Source organism: Sciurus vulgaris, assembly GCF_902686455.1.
Source record: "Sciurus vulgaris genome assembly, chromosome: 16".
In the NCBI taxonomy this organism is placed as follows: Eukaryota; Metazoa; Chordata; class Mammalia; order Rodentia; family Sciuridae; genus Sciurus; species Sciurus vulgaris.
Genome location: NC_136477.1, coordinates 26665454 through 26681465, shown reverse-complemented (window position 1 = coordinate 26681465; position 16012 = coordinate 26665454). Strand labels below are relative to the sequence as shown.

The following is a 16012-nucleotide window of genomic DNA, read 5'->3' as shown; positions in this document are numbered from 1 at the left end:
GTTATAAAAATCACGGAACAAAATACCACAATTCGAGCTGAAACATGAACGAATAGAGTCTCTAACAAAAATAAAACAAACACAAGACACAACATCTACACATATTGATATAAAAACTGCCACGGCTCACAGGAAAGCCACTGTGGCCATGTCAACAAGGACCTCGCAAACCAACACTACTGGGAGGGCTAAGATGGCTGCCACTTCTGGCCAGGTTCCTGGCCTCTGCTCAGGACCTGGGGATGCCAAGCTGGAAGGTCAGGCCACTGACTGGGTGTGCTTCCTGTTGGGGAAGAGGCCTCCAGGGAAAAAGGGACACAGTGAAAGACTGGAGTCCAGAAAGCTTCCGATGCCCAAGAAAAGGAAGCCAACCAAGAGGTTCTCCCTCTCCAGAAAGAAGACCCCAGTGGACAGAGCTCACTGCTCTGGTGGCCAGCATGCCTGCATTCACAGGGCATAATACCCCTGGCAACCCAGACCACCAGAAAGCTGAACAGTAAAGACCCATCAGATGAGAAGAGCCTGGGAGAACCTGTTGATCAGGGGCTTCCCTCCAGGAGTCCCTGCAGACGTGGAGCTGTGTACCCAGCTGCTGGCATGGCGGTGAAGTCCCAGGGCCTGCAAGGGGCTCTGGTTCTCAGGGTCCTGGATCAGCAGCTCCTGCAATTCCTCAAACAGCTGAATGTGGAGCAGGAACATGGTTTTGGCCTCTTTGATGACCCTCTGCCTGACTTCAGGAGTTTTTTTCCTGAGGGTTCATGTGGGAGCAGTAGAGCTGCTTGAACTTGGTGGCACTGGTGATGTGGGGGAAGATGAAGAAAGTCAGGCCTTCACTGGAGCTGGGCAGGTGCAGGGCCTTCTGAGCAATCTTCTCTAGGATCTGATCCTTGGACAGGTCGCCCAGGTAACGAGTTTAGGCACAAACCACCAGCAGCTCAGGCTGTGTGCACCTCACCCCTGGAGTTGCCCCATGTAGCACTGTGTGGCTGACGTGCAGGGAATGGCCTCCTGCCAGTGGGGCCTGTCCCAGGAGGCCATGTCCTGCTCTAGGATGGCCCTGCAGTGCAGCTCCTCTGGGAAGTAGAGGAGGGCATAGGCAGGGTGTCCTTTTTGCACTAGATCATCTCTCCAGAGCCACATAGAGGTCGTACAGGGAAGCCATCACCAACTTAAAGCCCTTCCGGGTCACCCTATCCTTCTGGAAGTTCCTCATGAACTTGGCATTCTCTATCTGGGTGTACAATGCCTTGGCAGCCTCCTTCAAGGCCTTGGACAGATCCTGGGACCTGCTATAGTGCTGTGGGAGGTCCATGGCCAGGGCTGGGCTGCTCAGGCTGGCTCTCAGATGTGGCAGAGGAGCAGGAGGCAATGGTGGTCCTTTTGTAAATTTTAAATTATTTCAAAAACTTTTTTAAAAATCACATATTTAAAAAGTGGTGGGACTTGGGGCTGGGGATATAGCTCAGTTGGTAGAGTGCTTACCTCACAGGCACAAGGCCCTGCAGATTCAATTCACAGCAGCACCCCCCCCCCCCCAAATAAAAGTGGTAGGGCCAGGTGTAGTGGCTCATGCCTTTAATTCCAGCAGCTGAGGCAGCTGAGGCAGGAGGATCTCAAGTACAAAGCCAGCCTCAGTAATTTAGTGAGGCCCTAAGCAATTCAGTCTCAAAATAAAACATAAAAGAGCTGGGGATGTGGCTCAGTGAATTCAATCTCTGGTACAAAAGAAAAGAAAAGAAAAAAGTACTAGGGCAAATCTGATAACAAGAGGAAGAGTAGTGGAACAAAGGGAAAGGAGGCAAATCCTGCATTCATGGACCAAATGACCTAATTGCTTTCAGTACCAGTTATTCATGTTGGCCCTTAGGGCTCTGTCCCAAGGCTCTGTGGTTTGTAAACTGTCATTGGTAGCCCTGATCAGAACTTCATTCCCAATGATTCTCTGCTGGTTGAGAGGCCAAACCTTCTTTTTTTTTTTTGCACCCAGATTGAACCCAACGGCACGGCACTTAACCACTGAGTCACATCCATCCCACCCCTTTTTATATTTTTAATTTAGACAGGGTCTTGCTAAGTTGCTTATGTCCTTGCTAAATTGCTGAGGCTGGCTTTGAACTCGAGATCCTCCTGCCTCAGCCTTCTGAGCTGCTGGGATTACAGCCTGTACCACTTTGCCCAACTGAGAAGCCAAATCTTAAATGGTCAGTCTTGTTCAACTATACAGAAGCAATTTGTTTAAGGGAGAAAAGAGCAAAGGAGGTGAACATTCAGTGCACTAATGATATCTGGGTTGGGAGGTATTTGGGGGGCACCAGTGAGCCTGTTGGAGGCTGGAGGAGGCCCAGTTCTGGAACGTCTAGGCTCCCACTGTTGAGATCATGTGTCTCCAGCAGGGTGATGACACTGACTATACATGTGACAAAGATTATTCCAGAGGATCTCCAGAGGAGCTGCTTGCTCCTCTCACTAGCCTCCACTCTAACTAAAGGGAGAAATGGGCTGGATCTTGACTTCTTGTCCAGAGAGAGCAAACTGGAAAGGATGGGAATGGATATATCCAAGTAAGGAAGTGGCTTTGATGGCGGACTCAGTCCTGAGGTCCCCCACCGCTGCCAAATCACAAAAGATTTCCATTTTTTCCCCCTATGGACACAAGAATTTTCTCTCTTCTCTCATTTTTGGTGTTCAGCATGACTGGCCACATTCTCTTTGCAGAAGCATTATCCTCCCTGGGCTTCTGTTGCCGGAGGAGCCTCCGTTGCTGTCTCCCCATTCTCTGACTAGTAATCATGGTATTATTTAAGATTCTGTCCCAGGCCTCTTTCTGATGATTTCCTTCTTTCTGATGGCTTCAATCATCTCCTACTTGAGAAGGCACCTAAACCTTTATCTCCAACATAAATCTTTCTCCTGCATTCCAGACTCAAATATCCACTAATAGTGGAGTCTCCATTCATGGATACCTCACAAGCATCCCAGAATAAACCATGTTTAAAACCAAGCTAATTTTAAAATGGTCCCTGTGCCCCACTCGAAATGGTTCTCATCCAGAATTTCCTATCCAATAGTGTCACTATTCACCAGGACACTCAAGCCAGAAATCTCGAGATGAAATCAGGACTCTCTCCTCTCTCCCACCCCCACATCCCTCATCTTCCAAGTCCTTCAACTCTAACTCCTAGAAGCCACCTGATTCCATCAGCTTCTTTTCACCTCTGTGGACATCCTTATGATGAGAGCACCATCTTCTTTCTCCCAGGTGACTTCAGGGACCTCCCAGCAGTTGTCCTCATTGCCACAGCACCAGACTCCAATGCATTCTCCACAAAGTAGCTGGAATGTTCTTTATGAAAATAGATATCTGGTCAGAAAACACTTGTGCTGAGAACCCCTAAAAGTCTGCTCATGGCTGTTACAATGAAGTTCCAAATTCTAGGAATGGTTTATGAGCTCTTTGTAATCTCTTGACTTCAGTCCCTGGTGCCCCACCCCACCCCCACTTTATGATACTGGGCTACTTCTGATGTTTGAACGCACCATGCTCTTCCAATTCAGAGTCTTTGCTTAGGTGGTTCTTCCTTGTGTTCTCATATTTCATTCATTCTCCTCCACTGCACTTACTAATTTCTCATCACCCTTCACCCCTCCGACTCAATGTCTCCCGCCCCCTTGAGAATACATTCCCTTCCCTTGAAAACAAGGTGGATGCTTGTGTTATACCCTCATATGAATTCATTTATTCACGCAATAAATATTTATTGAGCACCATCTATGTGCCAGAAGCTTATAGCCTAGTGGGGAGACATATTGAACAAATAATTCTAAAGGTGACCAACCATTAATGCCTTGTGATGATATTTCTCATAATAAAGCAAATTTGGACAGACACCAATCAGTGATTGGCCCTCATCCTTAGAAGCTGGCTCACTCTGGTCACTCTGTGAGTCTTGTGGTAATTCAGCACATATTCTCCATGACTGAATTTTTGGACTCTACTTAAGACATCAAGGCAGAACTTCACTACCAATTGACGTAAGAGTTTTGGAAGAAAATAAAGAAAATTAAGTGCTTATCTCACTGTGGATATAAAGCACTTCTTCAAGTCACTCGTTAAGTCCCTAGCTTCCCTGTGATTTACTTGTTTGGTGCTTAATGAAAACCTGCTATGTATCTATGCTGAATGCTGAGGATACAGAATGAAAACAAGAAGTTCTGCTCTTGAGGAGTTTGTGTGCTAGGAAGGGAGATAGAAAAGAAGCAGTGAAAGGAATTTTCAAATGCACTTTAAAGGACAAGAATTGTTTTCTAGAAAGCAACATATTTTGCAAAGATTTATTTTCTTTAGAACAGCAGGAAATGTTATTATGCAAGCCAGTGGTTAGCCTCCTTGAGGCCCCTTTTTCTTTCTGTTGTATTGGGAAGTCTCCTGTCCCTATTAAAGATATACATTAATGTCTTCTCCAAATTATGACCTTCCTTCTGTGTTTTGAAGGTACCTCTTTTATGTTCATCTCCCAAGGAACTTGTATTTGTGCTCCTTGAGAACAGCATGACTGTGTTCATTTAGGAATGCTTCACGGTGCTGGGCACACAGTAGGTCACTGTGGAACAGTCCCAGGAGGCTGGGAGTTCCTCCAGAGCATGACTTGTTTCTTCATGATCCCTTAGCATTTGCCCTTTACGTAATTACCTAATTCTTTTGAACACAGATTATATTTTGAACCTGCTGTAGTAAAAATATCTTATACATACAAGGGCTTTATAGTTTATACTTTGCCTGAGACTAATGATACCTAGTGAGTATCTGGGAAATACTCAGATACTTTGTATGTGGGCAAACTGGGCTTAGAGAAATTGAGAGACTTCACCAGTGATGCCCAGCTGTCAAGCATCAGAACAAAAACAAGAACTTTAGATTTCCTGCTCCAAGGCTGCTGGCACCAAAAATTTCCCAGATGTGCTTCTTGCCTTCTTTGGTTATTGCTCTCTGGGTAAGTCAACTCTTTTCAGTTAGTACCTGGCCCTGGGAACTGTGGCAGTGATCAGATGAGGTGGAGGGGAGAGAATCATGGCCAGTTTCTTGGTCCTTCTGCTTTCTCTGCTCCTCTGAGCTCCTGCATCCAGTTTTGTGCTCATGATGTGCCCTGGACACAAGCTGAGAGTGTGGGGACAAGCTCAGGGATGGGGATGTGCTGGTGGAGTCTGGTTTGCCTGTCAGTACTCTGAACACCGGGGGAAAGGCGAGCAGCTTGGTTTCCATGGCAACCTGCCCACCCAGTTCCTGCAGCTGCAGCCACTCACAGGTCCCTGTGGTGGGGGCTGTGGGTGCCCCAAGCCAGCCCCGTGCCCACATCAGCCCCCGCTGGGTTCTAGGGCCACAGCAGGCGGGAGGAAGTTCAAGCCAGAGGCAGCTTGCTCACTCTGAGTTGGAGCTTTGCCTGACACGGTTCCCATGGGGACGGCTGTGGGCACACATTGCCTGTGGTCAGATGCCCAAATCAAAACTGCCCTGTAATTCAGGCAACTCCTCCTGGTCTCAGAGCCTTTGAAGACAAGACTGAGTTTCAGGCACCCAGCCCCATAGTCTCCCTGCCTCTCCAACCCCAACCAAAGGAGGATTTAAAAACTTGGGACTGAGAAGCTCTTTCTTGCATAGGGCATTCCTTCTACAGGGCCCAGAGACCTCAAGATGACCGAAGCAGTCATCACCCTTTAGAAGGGATGAGGAAGACAAGCCACGGGGCTGATGATTTCAAACCAGCATGGCTTAGCAATGGTGGGGCTCAAAGCAAGAAGCAGGAGGATCCATAAACTCTGGGAAAGTTTCAGAGGTGGAGGGGAATATTCCTGGCAGAGGGAGTGGATCCTGCAGAAATGCAGGGTGGAGGAACACACTCTGTGAAATCACAGATTTGGGGGTGGAACAGAAAGGGAGGAAAGAGGTCATGCATCTGGGGAATGGGTAGGACCTGAAAACTGAGCAAAATTTGCAGAGTTGGGGTGGTATCCCATAAGAAAAGGGAAGTCACCCTATGTGGGAAGGAAGCAGTGTGACTTAGAGAAGGGTAATGGTTTAGAGAGTTCTCTGTGGATGCTGTGAGAGGACCCATTCAAGCAGCAGAGATGAGATGGGGAGGACAGTGAGGGGCCTTCAGAAATCCTGGCAAGTACGCTGAGGCTGGTAACTAATCCCTCTTAGCATCAGGGGCCTCTGTCCATGTGGGGTGTGGCCATGGCATTGGTGCTATACCTTTGTTGGAAACAGTTGGAACTAGAACTGAGGGAGAGCTGGCTGTCTGTTGACAGATGCCTCATTAACCTACTAAGGTGAGTTCTTGGGAAGATGCTCAGAGAGGGAGGTCACCCTGGAGGAGGATTATTAGGGAGTCCCCTCAGGCCAACAACTGTGGAAAGGAGGGACAGTAGCAGTGCAGGGCAAGGCAGGCCTCGCCAACCTCAGGCAGCTGTGGAGCTGAGATGCCTGTCAGAGTTGGCCTGTGTTATGTGAGATGACTGGGAATGGTCATTGAATGTGGGCCATCCCTAGAAGGACATGACCCCAGGGAGGCAGCTGTCTGTAGATGAGAGTCATGAAAGGCTGACAACTGGAGTCTACCTCCAGGGCTCCCAGAGCTGGCCAGAGGGTCTTCCATTGGAAGGGATCTGCTCACTATTCATACCATGAACTCTGCATCTACCAACTTTGCCCTACTTGCTGTGGGACCCTTGACAGCTCTCATAGCTGGAAAATGCTGTGTCCCAGCAACAAGGAACTCAGGAAAACCTCATCCTGCTGCTCTCTTTAGGGTCTGTTACTTGCGCTCATCTCCCTCCAGGGTCTACATCCCTTTCCCTTGTAAATACCATCTGAGAGGTTGATCCTGTCTCTTCCTTTCCACCTCCTGACTGCTGGTTCCTTAGCAACATGATCGCCTGCAATGTCACGACCTCATATCCCCTCACCATAGCCCTGGGAGGCAGGTGCTGTCACCTCCATTTCATAGAAGAGAAAGTTGAGTTCAAAATGCAGGAAGAGACTTGACTGAGTCATGTAGCTGTTATGAGGCAGGGATGAATCCAGACCAGTCTGCACAACCATGGCATTAAGGGCATTGAAGAGGGTCTGGATCAGAGGGACCAGGATTACAGAAGGACAAAGGATAGTTTCCTCAGTGGCAGTGAAAAGGAAAGGAAGTCATCCAGAGCAGCAGGGCTGTTGGGGCTGGTTATTCTGGGAGCCATGACAAGGAGACCTCCTGAACTGACTCTAGAGAGGAATTTGGTATGCTGGAAAAGGATATTTTAGGTAAGCTGGCTTGGTGAATGTCACAGGGCATCTTGAAGGGGTTTTAAAAGGTCAGACTAAACGACACTGAACCAGGGACTCAGGAAACCTGTTCTTGCCTGTCTATGTCTCAGAGTTCCTTGGTGAAAAATGGAGGGTGGGATGAGATGAAGTGAGCAAGATTGTGGATCTCAAACATCAGTGTTTACTAGAATCACCTGGAGAGCTTATTATAGCAGAATCCTGGACCCCCCCCCCCCCCAGGGATTCTGAGCCCAGAGGTCTGGATTGGGATGGTTTCTCCCTTCCTAAGAAAGCTACAGGTCACGCTGACATTCATGCTGTAGGTCCCAATCCACCATGCTGTGGCAAGCATCAATGTGACGGTCCTTCCTGCCCTGGCCTCTCAGCTTTCTAAGGCTCTGGGATAAGCTTCCCAAGCAGGGCCCCTCTCCCTAAGGAGGGTCTCTGCTTACTCAGTGAGTTGGTCACTCAGTGAGTGGGGTCCTTCTTCTCTAGGAGACATGATTGAAAGTGGGTGCCGCTAGGAATACTTGTGTGTGTGTGGTGGTAGTGGTGGTGGTGGTGGTGGTGGTGGTGGTGGTGGTGTGTGTGTGTGTGTGTGTGAAAGTTTACAGATAACAAACCTAGAGCTCACAAAGGCTCATGAGTCCTGGAGTTTATTTGAGGCCCAAGGGGATGAGGTGAGGTACCGTTGTAATTGGGGACTCATGTAAGATTCTTCAGGACCTGAAATGGCCATTGTTCTGTAAAAAGGTATAATGGATATTTTGGGGGGAGGCCTGGGGTTCTGTAGGCATGAGATTCATTGACCCACTTCCCATTCTAGACTGCTAGGACAGGGAAGTTGCGGGATAAAAGGGGGACACTCTGCATAGAGGTCATCTGAGATGAAATGGCTTTGTTTTTATCCCCTGGGGTTCCAAATTACCAGGACATGGGTGGGTCAAGTTCAATGAACCATTGGAATTCTTGACCTTTGCATGAGCAGGTGGCACTTGGGATGAAAAAAACCCTTCATAGTGAACAGAACTGAGCTTGAGTCTTGTTAATTTGAATACTAAAAGAGATGTGTTTTGTTTTCTATGCAAGCTCCTCATTACAATAGGCCTGGGTGGAGGTGGGGAGAGAGATGTCCTACTGCTCACATTATCTTTGAAATAGATTCATATTCATTTAAATGACAATTGTTTTAGAGTCATAATTGATCCCTGTTTTCATAATTGCAAAGTCAGAGAAAAAGATAGGTAGGAAAAAAGACACCCAAATCAGCAACGGTGGTGTACACCAAAGACACCATTCTCAGACAATAGCATTTCATTGCACAAAGGCCTGTTCAAAGAAAAATGCCTCACATGCTGCGGATTCAGTGCAAGCTGGATGAAGAGGTTTTCATAAGAAGAGAAAACATTTGGGATCTTGACCCTCTTAGCCCTGGGCAGGAAGAAAACTCAGAGACGGGCAGAAGGAGGCAGGGTGTGCTCTAAGACCTGTGCCAGGCCCGGGAGAGTCAGGAGTCGGAATACAGCTTCATCTAAATGGACAAAGGAAATACAGAATGGATGTTAATGGATATTTCAATTCAAGATGAAATATGAGTCCAAGGAGCATTTCAATATAATATATATTTAATTGAAATGAACTACATATCTTAAATCAAAAATGATGTTAGCAATTCCGTGCAGAGGGAGAATTTCTTTGTGCAATTTATTTTTACCCGAACACTTATCTGAGGAGAGAACTGTTTGCTCAAATATTCACCAAATGAGTGATTGAATGAATGAATGGATGGAATGGAAATCGGCAGAGAAGGGTTGCAAAAATGTACTTTAATAATGCAATTAATCTCCTGTGCTTTCTAGGTTTTCTGCTGTGAAAAGATACCACTTGATTGTTGGAATAAGATTAAAAACAGGTTGGGGGAGCTGGTCAGGAGTCTGTTCCCTTGGGGGAGAATTTTCTGAGGTATCCATTCTCCAAGCTAGGGACGGTGCCCTGCCCACCCATAAACCAACCACGAGATGGTGTGGGAAGGCAGATGCTGGTCACAGGGCTGGGGCAGTGACCAACCAGGACTGGGTTTCTCTGTATCAGAAGTTGTGGTGGAGCTGGATTCCAGATGGCCTCTCCCTCAAAGAGCTCATGGTGTGGTTTGAAGGCTCATGCACTTAGCACATGTAACTCCAGAACAACCTGTACGTGCTTGTGCCCATAAAAACAGCAAGCTTGGGAGCTGAAGGATAGCTGGCAGATGGAGGGAAATGCGTCTACTGAGAAACCACTGTGGTTACAAAGGAGAAGTGTGCACCTAACCCCATCCCTCTTGCCAGTCAGAAACGACTGGTGGGACACAGCAAACCATTTTGCATGTCTCTCATTGTTCTTCTTGGCAATCAGAGCAGAAAATGCATGTAAGGATTTCACTTGGGTGGTGGGGTCGAGGTGGAACTGTGGCTTTCCTAGAAAGGCAGGGCTGTATCTGGGCTCCTTGGGATAGGGAGCCTGGAGAGGTGGGGTAGGAAGACCGGCAATGGGAGTGGCAGGGGGATAGCCATGTCATTGGCAGGAGAGTCCTGTCCAGCTGTGACTGTCAATCTTCAGTAATCACCTGAGGTGGTCCTAAAATGCAGAGTCTCATTCTAGAGCCCCATTTCTAGAGATTTTTCTTCTGTTTTGAGGTAGATTTGGAGTTGGTTCCAAGAATTTACATTTTTCACAAATGCTCTCAGTGAGCCTGATACAGAGGATCAAGCATTATAGTTTTTATACTGTATTAGACAGCTTGGGCAGCCCTAACTAAATAGGCCAGGCTGCATGGAAGAGATGTCTCGCTGGTCCTTTTCTTATAAGGTTACCAATCCTATTCAATTAAGGACCAGTCCTTATGGGCTCATTTAACCTTAGTTATCTCCAGAAGGTTTCATCTTCAAATGTAGTCACAGTGGGGTTAGAGTTTCAATCTATGGATTTTAGGGAACACGATTCAGTCTTCAACCTGTCCCTTCTAAGGAAAGTGGGACCATCACACCTGGCCAAGAATAGCGGAGGATGTCCAGAGAAAAGGTCAAAGACCCAGGTGAAGGATTCTGTGCCAGGAGATGACTGGGCGTCAATACTGCCTCCCTATTCAGATGATCTGAAAACCTGAGTGTAAGAAGTGAAGATTTTACTCCACTACAATTTTGTGGGGCAAGTAATGCTACATGGCTTTAGTTTTTTTTTTAAAACTAAAGTGAATGGCTCTCTGAGCCCCTGTCGCTCCAGGGGATAAGAACTTCATCTCAGTCATCCCTGAGAACTTTTCATCTCTCTCCAATCTCCTGGGGGCAAGTGAAGCTGTCCAGGCCTTCCTTACGAAGTCCAGAACATAGGGAAAGGAACTGTGGCCTTGGACCCACACTGGTCATGGGGGCCATGCTCATGGTCCAAACCTGCATGATCTCTTAGAGGTGGTAGACTACTGCTTGGTGTCCTGATGGGAAGATATCTCCTTCCAGGACTGGGATACCTGGGGCAGGATTCCACCTTTTATGATGTTATTTTGTTCTGGTACCCTCATCTCCCCAGTACTCCTATTACTCTTATCTCAAAATGTCTCCCCTGCCAATTTGAGAACACATGAAGTATTGAGGTCTCTGCCACTAAGGAAAGTCCCTTTGCTAGTTCCACAGAATATCCATTTCATCCTCGGACCTGAATGGTTGATCCAACCCTGCTCTGTGCCCTTCTGCTCTGGATGGGTCCCACATAATCTGGTATCCAGTAGGCCTGTGACAGGACAGTGCAGTCCCTCCTTGGAGATGGGGTTTGAGAAAGAACAGGATGAAGGTTGGTGATCTGCTGAAGTTTGAGAACTGCTGCCCTGCAAAGGTTAGTGATCTGCCTCTGCAGGAAGCCGTCCATGGCTTGTATGAGAACTGAGCCTAGTTTGAGCCATTAACCAGGAATATCTGGTCTCAGGAACTCACAGTGGGTTGACTGTCTGAGACCACCCAAGTCACATGGTTATCCTGCATTAACTCACCGCTCAAGTTCAAATACAAGCATTGGATGTAGGAGTGAATCTGCTAGAGCCAAATGGCTCACTTGCCTCCACGCCCCCATCCTGTTTTTCATGAAGAAGCTTCTACTGATCCATTTTGATTTGTACCGATAAAAACGAAGCAAGTGCAGGCTCCTTTCTTTTGTTATAGCCAGACCCTTCTGGACGACTCAACCAGTCATACTCCTGCCCTTAAGATAATTTTGTGTTCTGTCTTTATTTCTGATAAATTTCATAACTTTTATTTCACAGCCAGCCCATCCCTCCACCAGAAACCCTTTCTCTCGCCCATGTGGGCCATGAGCGAGAACTGGCACCTGGATCAAGTACTGTTCGAGAGGAATCCAGAAGAGAAAAATTACAGATAGGTTATGACCCTCTCTCGTGGAAAGCATGCACACATGAATAACTCATTGAGGGAAAGAAAAGAGAGGAATCTTTCATAGCATGATGCTATTGGAGATGGGGTTTGGGAAAGAACAGGATAAAGGTGGGTGATCTGCTGAAGTTTGAGGACTACTGTCCTGCAAAGGTTAGTGATCTGCCTCTACCAGATCTCTGGGACTCTGGGTGCAGGATGTGGCATCCCTTGGTCCTGTAAGGCTGAAAAGAGACAAGAACATGTTTTATAACTGAGACATAACAGAGCCAAGAGGATGCAGAGTTTCTCCTCGGGAGTGAGTGGATCATAGAACAACAATGCGAGGAGAGAACCTAAAGCTCATCTCATCAACCTCCTGGTTTCACAGTTAGCAATCGGAGGCCTAGAGAGGGAAGAGGACTTGCCCAAGGTCCACATTCTTCCAGTGTCCAGGGCAGGAATGACTCCTAAGACCCCTGATTCCCACTCTGGCTCTGTTCCTCTCATTCTCATTTGGTGTGAGCTAGATTCCTCCGCTCTAACTAAATCCTGTAATTTTACTTGATTTTGCAAACCTCAACATTTGGTTTTGCAAAACCTAAGATCACCATGGGATTCATCTGAGAAGTCCTAGGGAAACACTATTAGCCCATGGGGCATGTTCTTCCAGGATATGGAGAAAAACACCTGTCTTGGAGCTCCAGCAAGCAGCTGGGGAAGCAGCATTCACACATCTATTTCTGAGCATCCTGTCCACCTGAACAGAGTGGACCGCTGCATCCCGACCTCACTTCCAGGCTTGGAACAGGAATGTGAGCACAGAGGCAATGCTGCTGGCCTGGAGCAGAGGGAGATGGAATATTTCATTCACAGAACCAGACCCGCTATGCTCCATGGAGAATCTACCAGGCCTTCAGGCAAGTGCAGAGGTGCACAGTGCATTTCTTTGAGACATGGAAGCCACGTATCTTGACCCAGGTATGCTGCAGTCCAGGCAAAGAGGGCAGAGGACCAGGGTTCCTTAGGCAGTAATGACCTTCTGCAGACAACCGTTCTGGCCTATGGAGGAAGATGAGGCCAAAAGGGATGGTGAGAGCAAGGGAGAAGCACTACCCTAGGCGACACTTGTTGGTGTATTGTGTGCAAAGAACCTGATAAGGATTAGCTCATTTAATTCCCAGAAGGAAGTGTGGACAAGGATGGTGGAGCTGGAGGTGTGGAGAGGGGTCTCCATGTGTGACATTTGGGGGCTGCGACTGGCAGGGCACACTGGTGGGTCTATGACACAGGAGAGGGAAGAACAAGAACAGCTCCCAGGTTCCTCTGATAGAATAGTCTAAGGGAGTGCTACCCCTGAACTTGCCTATGAACTCTTCTGCTGTCAGCTGGGAGCCACCCTGGTTTATCAAAGCCAGTGTGTGTGTGTGTGTGTGTGTGTGTGTGTGTGTCTGTGTGTGTGTGTGTCTGTGTGTATGTTTGTGTCCTGCTGGCCACAACTCCAAAGAGAGGGTAGAAGGAGGTGAGGGAAAGAGGCTGCTCTCAGGACCTCTTCCCTGTCTGAGTCTGGCCCCACAACCACATTTCCCCTCCCCACATTCTTATCCCAGGCTGGTGCCAGGAGAGGGCCACAGTGATGAGGGCGGAAGAAGTTAGCTCTTAGAAGACAGGGGAAAACAGGCTCTCTCTGGCCATTCTTTGTATGGAAAGTCAGTCCTGGGCTGAGCCCAGACAGGCCTCAGACAGGCAGCCCTGGGGGCGGCTGCCGGGCTCAGTGCCTGCAGAGCACTGACTCATTTATTTGGATAAGTGGTGGTTTGCCATAATTATTCACGGGGCTCCCCCTCCTTCCACAACTCCAGGCCCAGCACCAGGAGGATGCTCCCGTTCTGGTGTGAGCAACCCTTTGGAAAGCAGCCGGCAAGGCTGGCAGGTGGACCCTGGCACACAGGCGTACAGGACCCTAGAGAGGGCAAGTGGACAGAGGTTGGGGACAGGCAAATGTCCTGCCTCTTCACCCACAAGCCAACCCTGAATCCGCACAGCAGCTCTGGATGTGACGAGTTTTATCTTTCTCATCTTGATTGAAGGAAAACGAGTTAGTACATACTTTTGCCAGACAAAGTTCCAGAAAGATGCTGAAGCAGCCAGTTCCTTGGAGACCTCAGAGCTGTCAAGTGCCTGGAGAAAGCCAGTTAGAACTCACCCATGTAGCCCCCAGGGGCCTTTGGGTACCTGCTCCTGGTAGGACATCCTGGGTCCTGGGCTCCAGGCTCACCTGTGGGCTCCTTTCTCTGGCAGCATCTGAATGATACCCTGAAAAAGGCATCTAACACCTCCCAGGAATGGGACTGGGAATTCACTGAGGGAATAGGACTGCTCCTTGGTTTTCTTTGTACCTCCTTCCAGACTTTTCAAATGCTAGCAAAAATAAATCAAGTACAACAAACATTTAATACATAGTGATAGTAGTCGCTGCCAATTGAGCTCTCTAATTCAAGGATCTCAGCTCTCTCATGAAGTATGGTCATTTTTGTCTCCACTTTTTAGATGTTTAGAGCTTCAGAAGGTGGAGGAGTGGGGCCAAGGTCACCCCACTGCTATTTGGGACCAAGGATGGGACCCCCAAGCAGCCTCCCCATCCAGCCATTTTCCCTCCGGAGAGAGCAAGAGTCCTTGCACTAAGGTTAGGTTAGGTCCTGAAGCAGCCTGCACACGTCCACTCACAGACCCAGCGGCACCCTCTCTAACTCACCCCACCCAAATTTGTGCATTTATGGTCATTTTAAATCCAATTTCAGTTCCATTATTTCATTCTGGGAATGGACTAATACATAAGGACATGTTGCATTGCCCTTCGGGGTTGATGACAGAATCGCTGTAACAGTTAGAAGGTCCCCACAACTGCTTAAAACAGAGACTCACAAAAGAACGGCTTCAAGAGCACATAGGCCGCTTTTCTCCAACATAAGGTGATACGCAGAAGTAGGTCCAGAGTAATGCAGCAAATCCAGGATTCCGCCGGGTCTCACCTTCTTCGCCTTTTGACTCTGCCATCCTTTAGGACATAGCTTTCATTTTTCAGTTTCTCACAGACACAAGACAGCTCCTGAAGCCCTACTCTCACATCTGAATTCCAACCAATGGAATAAGCCTCTTATTTTAAGGATCTTTTCTGGACGTCTCCTCCAACAATGTCCACTTATAATTCATTGACTAGTAAGCAGTCCATAAAAATCTAGCTTCAAGAGAGGATGAAAATTGTACTTCTCTCTCTCTCTCTCTCTCTCTCTCTCTCTCTCTCTCTCTTTTTGTGGTTGGGAAAAGAATTCTTTATTTAAAAAACACTCTCTGTTGGTTAAATTTGATCATAGTTGTGAATATAAATATATTATTTTGTAAATCTGTGATTCAAGCCCCAAACTCTGTTCTCAACCAAAAATTCTTAGATGTTTCCACATAAGATGAAAATCAACTTTAAATGTTCTCTTAAATTCAGGAGTTCTGGACTCTGAAAAAAAAAGAGGTTCTTCTGGTCCAAAAACATAGGTTAAATAGGTTCGTTTGGTCCCGTCTTTCCAATGTGTAAGTTAGAGCAGGAAATTAGAGATTGGAAGAATCCAAGAGATTGGATGGTGAAGGGTATCATGTAGTTCTCTGCAACCTGGAAAAACAGACCAATAGCAGAATAGAGTGAAGCTGTCAGAGAGACTGTGACGAGGGAGATGATTACTTGGAGTTTGGAAAAAATGGAAGTGTGGCTATAATTAAACCTGTTATACAGCAACGCCACTCAAGGAAGTGGTAGGCACAGAAGGTTCTTTCTATAACAGTCTACAGATTGTCCTAAAGCAGGTTCTCAGAGGTGGTTACTGGACCAGCAGCAGTAGCGGTTGCATCACCAGGAATGTAAATTATCAGGCCCATAACAGACCTATTGAAATTGGGTTTTATGTATTTATTTATTTAAATTTTATTTTTACAGACTCCATTTTGATTCATTGTACACAAATGGGGTACAACTTGTCATTTCTATGATTGTACACAATGTAGATTCACACCATTTGTGTAATCATACATGTACACAGGGTAATACTGTCTGTCTCATTCCACCATCTTTCCTTCTCCTGCCCCCTCCCCACCTTATTTCCCTCTACACAATCTAAAGTTCCTCCATTTTTCTCTTACTCCCCTGCCCCGCAACCCCGTTATGTATCAGCATCCGCTTATCAGGGAAAACATTCAGCCTTTGGTTTTTTGGGATTGGTTTATTTCACTTAGTATGATCTTCTCCAACTCCATCCAT

The 16012-nt window shown here is 47.2% G+C and overlaps 1 pseudogene across 1 annotated transcript; it reads right to left on the bottom strand.

The window, feature by feature from the left end:
• Positions 1-507: 507 nt before the first annotated feature.
• LOC306647143 (heme oxygenase 1-like) lies at positions 508-1312 on the bottom strand (annotated as a pseudogene). The gene has a single exon. The product of its transcript is annotated as a heme oxygenase 1-like (transcript).
• Between the last annotated feature and the right edge of the window lie 14700 nt (positions 1313-16012).